We start from the raw sequence: 7,500 nt of genomic DNA on the forward strand, positions 1-7,500 counted from the left end.
CCCAAATGATGTGGATACTCTACAAAAGGGCCTTACAGAAACAGATGCTTGGTGCCAGAGCCATGGGCTCAAGCTCAATGCCAAGAAATGTATTGTTATCCCCTTTGGGAAAAAACATGTATCCATGAATTACCATATAGGTGGCAGTAAACTAAACACAGAAAGTATGATAAGAGACTTAGGGACACAGGTGGACAGTGGTCTCACCTTCGATAACCACATCGCCACAACAGTCAGGAAATCCTTCTATGTGGCACACCTCATCACGAAGGGCTTTTCATCCAGAAAAAAGGAGGTCATTGTCCCAGTGTACTCATCCCTCATTAGACCCATTATAGAATACAATGCCCCATTTGGTATGTACCTCTCAAGACATCTGCAACAACTGGAAAGGCCTCAGAAATACCTCACTAAAAGAATCACAGGCCTAAAGCAGATGCCCTATGCTGACCGCCTTAAAAAACTCCAGCTATACTCTGTCGCATATCGTCTACTCAGAGGCAATCTCTGCTTAACATACAGGGCCATGTCAAACCCAGAGCTGTTGGACATGCTACACTTAAAGAAATCCCAATCCCTCAGAGCTACACGCTCCAGTGATCTAAACCTTGTCATCACAATAAACAAAACATGCTGGAGGGATAGGTTCCTGACCCAGAGACTCCCCAGACTCTGGAATAGATTGCCCATACATGTCAAGCAGAGTGCCTCTTTGGACCTCTTCAAGAGGAACCTTGACGATTGGACGGGAGAAAGGAAATTCACCCCAGGGATCACGTTAGTCGCCCTGCTAGACAGGGGTCCAGGAAAGTAAATAATGTGGGAAGAAATAGCCAGGGAATTGTTATGGCTAGGCTTGTATAGGCCCTAGGGCTGATAGCCTAGTACCAACCTATGAACCTATGAACCTATATATACATTTTTTAAATATATATGTACATATCGTGGGTATACTAAATATGATTGAAGCAACATCATGCTGATAACATAAATTCTTGCCCCTTGCACCCCCTCACATTCTCTGCTAATTATGCGTACTAACTCTGAGATTGCACAATCCCCAAGGAAGGGGCATATTCCTTCACCCTGGGAATTTTGCTCTCGCACACCTGTATGTAATCTGTTTCATTGCCCACATTGTGTTAACTAAATAGATGCTGACATTAATGACAATTGATTACATTAAACAATCCACAACCCCTTTTTCTCATTTTTCAACATGGGGTGGGGTGTCACTTCTCCAGTGACAATAATTTAGAGCCAATGTTCACACTGCTAGATGGCTAGCCCTTCCGTAGTTGTTCTTCTATACCACACACACACACACACACACACACACACACACACACACACACACACACACACACACACACACACACACACACCTACTGCCAATTTAGAGCTATGTGCTGGATAGGTCTGGATGCCTTGGATGGGTCTGTGTAACTTGGATATTTTTAGATCTAAGTACTGAATGGGTCTGGGTGCCTTAGATATCTACAGAGCTAAGTGCTAGATGGGTCTGGGTGCCTAAGATATCTACAGAGCTAAGTACTGGATGGGTCTGGGTGCCTTAGATATCTACAGAGCTAAGTGCTGGATGGGTCTGTGTGCCTTAGATACAGTGGCGGCTGGTGACTTTAAATCAAAGGGGGGGCTGCAGGAGACAGCTGAATGGGTGTGGTCAATTGGAATGGGTGTGGCCAACCAGAAAGGGGAGGGGCTATGATCAAAACCACAAAAACTGTACCTTTATTTAAATACTCTGCCCTGGGTGCCAAACCATCATTGAGAGCCCAATCAAGACAAAATGAAGTGTAGAAGAAAAAACATATTTCAATCCATTGGCTGCATGACAGCTTACTTAATATCTAGATGGAAACAAAAAGGTTCTAAGGCATGAAAAAATAAATTACTTTTTAAATACATTACTGGAATGCTAGTCAAAATCAAGTATAAGAAAAACAAGCAGCACTCAACTCAAACCACTTCTCCTTGTACTTCAGTTCTAATTATAATTTATATTCAGCTTTATTAAAATACCAAGTAACATGCTGAAAGTAGCAATCTCTGTGATACCCCCACTTGTAAAAATGTATCTTATCCAAAAATAACATGCTGCCTGACAACTATCTACTTGTTTCATGGGGAAAACATGATCAAAGTAAAAAATGAAAAGCAAACAGGAAACAAGCTCAACATACATTGCTTAAAGGATTACTGCATAGGATATGGACCACGCATGATAGATTGGCATTCTGTTTAGTTTGCAGGTAAAGCCTGTAATGAGCTCTTAAAATAATGTAATCCTGTCCTTTATTACAAATACTGTCATATGCATTTCAATACCCAAGGCTTATATGTTATCTAATTATGTAAGTATTCTCTGCATGGCAACAACAGAAAGGCTTTCAGTGTTGGCAATTCTTTAACAGTATGCTTATTAAAACTTACTTGCATCTTACAATATCAGACAAGCTTACCTGATGGTCATTAAAGCACTGCTACTTAAACACAGAGCCACAGGCACTTTCTGAATAATAATAAGCATAAATCAACAGTATAAAAGTATGACAGAAACCAGAACATTCTGCAAAATCAAGGACAGGAAAAGCCATTGTAGTACTTGTGTCTACCTTGGATGGGGGGATATTCTGCACATTTATACTGCATAACTGCTCCTTGCCTTGCTTGGACACATCCAGAGTCACTGCATGGGGGAGTGGGGTGCAACAAGTATGTCACAATTTGAAATGTCTCTGGCTGACTGCGATGGCTCTGACACATTTGTCATACCTCTCAACCTCAGAGCAAGAAAGCTGGACAAAGCCATACAGAGAAGTAGGACAAAAGCCCAAAATAAGGACAATTTTTAAATATTGCTCTTATAAACTTAGAAAGATAATACAATAGTAGGTCTTGCATTAGTATGAATTTTCTGAAGGGTATGAAATCTGAAAGTGAAATGTCTGTCATTATTTTCTAACTTCAGACTTTAATGATTTGCCACTAATTTGCCAAAAAACCCCACAATTTTATGAAAAATGGACCAAAAATGTGATTGAAAAATATAAAATAGCCACACACAATATAGCTGGGAACCTGTCAAAGAAGGGACACTTTTTAATATTAGTACTGCTAACTTGAGCAGCTGACAAAATAAAAGAATCTAGATGCATTTCTGAAATAAAAGTAATCTATAACTGATTATTACAGTTATTTATTAATTGTAAACCCTCCATGTTTTCTTCCAAAATTGCCATTTTGCGGAGGGATTATTAGGGGAAGAGCAACATTTTGAGCCAAAACTGGGGACAGTTGAGAGGTTTGGATATGCCTAATTCTATAAAGCAATTTATTTGCATGTACGTCTCAACCTATTAATGCAGGAAATCTGGACAAGGCCAAATATATGGGGGGGGGGGGACATATAAACAGTACTAAAAATTGCTCTTGTATAAACTGAGACAGTTGATCGAATAACAGGTCTTGCTTTTGCATGCATTTTTCTGAAGGTTATGAAGTCTGAAACTCAGTGTCTATCATTATTTAGTGACTTAATTCCTAAATGATTTGATAGAAAACCACAAAATTTATGAGGAACAAACGAAAAATAAGAAACAAAAATCTATTCATTCTGCAAAAATCTGGACAGTTGAGAGGTATAGTTCAGCCGGGACTCTCTTTGAGTTTGCTGCCTTTCCCCCCTCACAAAATCATGGTCGAATAGAGCCCCCCCCCCTACAGCCATTCCAATGAACCATTACTTGGCTATTTCACCCCATTTACCATAAACACTAATGTGCATACTGCTTTACTTCCGCTATGATTTGGACTTCATTTAAAAGTTTTATTTTGCATTTTACGGCGCAAACACTAATAGATATCATATCTGCTAAACAAAGCAATGCAGTCTCACAATGAGAACAGACTTAGCATTAAAACTTCTCTGCCCTTGAAAACTCACAATCACTGAAACAGCATTGAAACCCACATTCAAAGAAAATACATTTTGCCAGTGGCAGATTAACTTTAGGTTTGGGCTGTTTTCAAATCACAGGCCCCTTGTACACAAAACATACACATGCTCTTTCATACACCTTCCTGATTGTATTCAATTATATTCCTTGAACAATACTGTACAGTTTTTGAGGGTGTTTTAAATTTATTGTTTTGAAATTTTTCCAGTAAACAATGAAACAAAATGCATGCACCAGTAATGACAAAACTGCCCAATTCAGAACATTTCCATCATAAACGTCTACTCAGACTTCTACAGTCCACCAGTATCAGTACATATGCACAATCTCTGAAGAAGTAAAAGTCATCTAAATAATTCCACATTAAAGAGATCTGTAACTAATGAAGAGGTTGCTGCTAGCAAACAACTTTGTATTTTATTGTTTCATCTACAAATAAAGTGCCTGTTACCCTTGAGGAATAAATTGCCTATCTTACACTACAAAAATGATAAGCTAGCAATATTGCAATAGGGAATGGATGGCAAACTGATAACAGGTTCACAGTTACTAGGTATCTTTGCCAAAAAGGAGTGCAGCATACACCCCTTTTGCAACACAGTGCAGTATCAGCCATGCATCTATCTACTGTGGGAGTAGAACCCACAGCCTGCTGCATCAAAAGCAAGTATACTACCTGTTGTGCTATTAACAATGCAAGCAGACTCAGCATAAGCAGCACTAAACTTTTGCTCCATTGCAGCTCTCAGCTCCTTGTAAAATCTACTCACTCAGTTGTATCTCTGAACTTTGCAGCACAAAGAAATCTGGAAAAAGCCAAAGTTTATTGTGGGGGGGGACAAAAGCCCCAAAACAAGGGACACATTTTAAACACTGCTTGTACAATGTTGGAAAGTTGCTAGAATAAAATGTTGTATTACCACCATACATTTCACTGCCAAGCCTTAAACTCAGGACCCTGTGCAAAACAGTCAGAGCTACATACCACTATGCCAAATCAGCTGTTTTGTAAAAGGGGAAGACAGAAACTTAAATGGCTACCATTTAGTGAATTCAGTTCTCACCATAGCACAGCTGTCAACCTCTTAGCACAAAACACCTGAACAAAGCCAATAATGGGTGAATACAGCCCCCAAACATTCAGTGAATTCAGTTCTCACCATAGCTCTCAACCTCTTAGCAAAAAACACCCGGACAAATCCAGTAATGGGGGAATATAGCCCCCAAACATATTCAGTGAATTCAGTTCTTACCATAGCTCTCAACCTTAGCACAAAACCTGGATGAAGCCAATAATGGGGGAATACAGTCCCAAAAATAGGGATAAATTTCAAATATCCATCTTATACACTTAGAAAATTGCTAGAATAAAAGATTTTGTGTTACCATGCACTTTCTTTTTTTTTTTCAAAACAGGTTTATTGTTTTAACATATCAGAGAAATATCATAACAATTTTATACAAGTAATTAAAAATAGGTATTATTATAATATTCAACAAAACAACTAAAGTATTTACAAAGACATCCACTACAATCAGATCAATTAATTAAACTAAAATACCATGCTATTGAAATTAAAATTTTTTTAACAAATTTTGTAAATTATCCCATACAATAAAATAAGATGTTTTTCTATTTGTTCTAGTCCTAATTGTGTTTATTTCCATATGGCACACTATATTCATAACATTTTAAATTCATTAAACGAAGGAGGTGTATCTGAAATCCAATTTCTAGTTATTATTTTCCTAGCCACTGCTAGAATAGACCATAACAAGGGAAGCTTAACCTTTTTAACACTTTGAGGTACAGGTGTGTTGAATAATATAAGAGATTTAGAAATAATGAAATTATCTGCAAAGAGCCTGCAAAAATTCATTAATTGACTTCCAGTATTCTTTCAATTTTATACAGTCATAAAACATATGAGCCCAGTCAGCATTCATTTCTACATTACATCTCTTACATAGATTATCTTTATTATTTATTTTATTCATCATCAAAGGTGTATAAAAAGATCTATGTAAAAATTTCCATGTATAAAGGCTCCAGACAACGGAAGACGTAGTTCTATAAGCAGATTCCAATATATATTGTTTATCTTGTTGATTTGGTGGGTCCCCATTAATAGAAGTGAAATAATTCCAGTATGAATCTACACTGTAAAAAGTTTCTTGTCTGATAACTTTATGTATGTATGAAAGTTTACCTTTATCAGAAACTTTATGTTGTAAATTTAATATCAAGTAATCAATCAGTGTTGGAATAGATTCTTTAACAGTTATAGACATTAAATCTATTTTATTAATGAGATGTTGTCTAAAGGTCTGAACCTCTAACCAGCAAGTTTCTCTTAGATCAAATTCTTGTTTTAAGAAATCTAGATTTTTAACTTTATTATCAGATATCAACTGATACCAGTACTTTAGATCATTATCTATAGCTAAATGAGTTCCTTCAGAAGTAGATGACAAAAGCATACCCTGAGTATACATTATAGGAAATACAATAAAATTCCATTCCCTATACTTAGGATGCATGAATATAAAGTTACGGTAACTAATAATAATATTTAATGGGTAACAAACCATATGTTTAGGTGTAATAGGTGAAGTACAAAATTCCTTTAGTAACCATAACATGGAGTTATTTACAATCATATTTTTATGTGTTAAGGAGATTTTCATGAAGTGTATACTAATTAGCTCCCAATAATCTTTCCATTTTGTGACATATGACTGATCTATTAATAAAGTAATAACTTTTACAATAGAAGAGATAGTATATAAATTAAAGTCTGGAAAAGAAATACCCCCTTGAGACCAGCTATTAGTATGTTTCTTTAATGCAATCCTAGGTCTATTAGGTGCCCATAAGAAATTTAACATTAGTGTGTTCAGTTTCTTGATAATTATTTTTGTAGGTGGAAGTATTATTGATTGTATTAAGTATAAAATCTAGGGGAATATTATTTTAATAATTGTAAGTCTCTCCTTCATAGTAAAAAACATATTATTCCAGGTATTAAAAAGATTTTGTATATTAAGAAAACAGGTATTATAATTATTATATATAATAGATTTAATATCTTTAGATAGTATTATACCTAAATAAGTTATCTGACCTGAATTGGGTACATATTTAGTAAAATCACTAATGAGAATATTTTTTCGTGTATATATAGGTAGTATTTTAGTTTTTTCTTCATTGAATATTAAACCAGAAATACTTTCCAAATTCATCATGTTATCAAATAGAGACTGTATAGAAGAATTAGATCCTGCTGATGTAATTAGAACATCATCTGCAAAAAGTTGAATTTTGGAAGTTGTATTTTCATCTATTTCAAAACCCTCTATGTCAGTACTGTTTCTGATCAAATTAGCCCAAGGCTCCATTACTAAAGTGAATAATAGTGGAGAAAGTGGACATCCTTGTTTTGTACCTTTAAGAATGGGTATTTTTTGTGAAACATATGTTCCTACCTTAATATAAGCCAACGTTCCTTTGTATAAATGT

The sequence above is a fragment of the Protopterus annectens genome, chromosome 2.part0, assembly GCF_019279795.1.
Source record: "Protopterus annectens isolate FY-2018-M chromosome 2.part0, PAN1.0, whole genome shotgun sequence".
NCBI classification, from domain to species: domain Eukaryota; kingdom Metazoa; phylum Chordata; order Ceratodontiformes; family Protopteridae; genus Protopterus; species Protopterus annectens.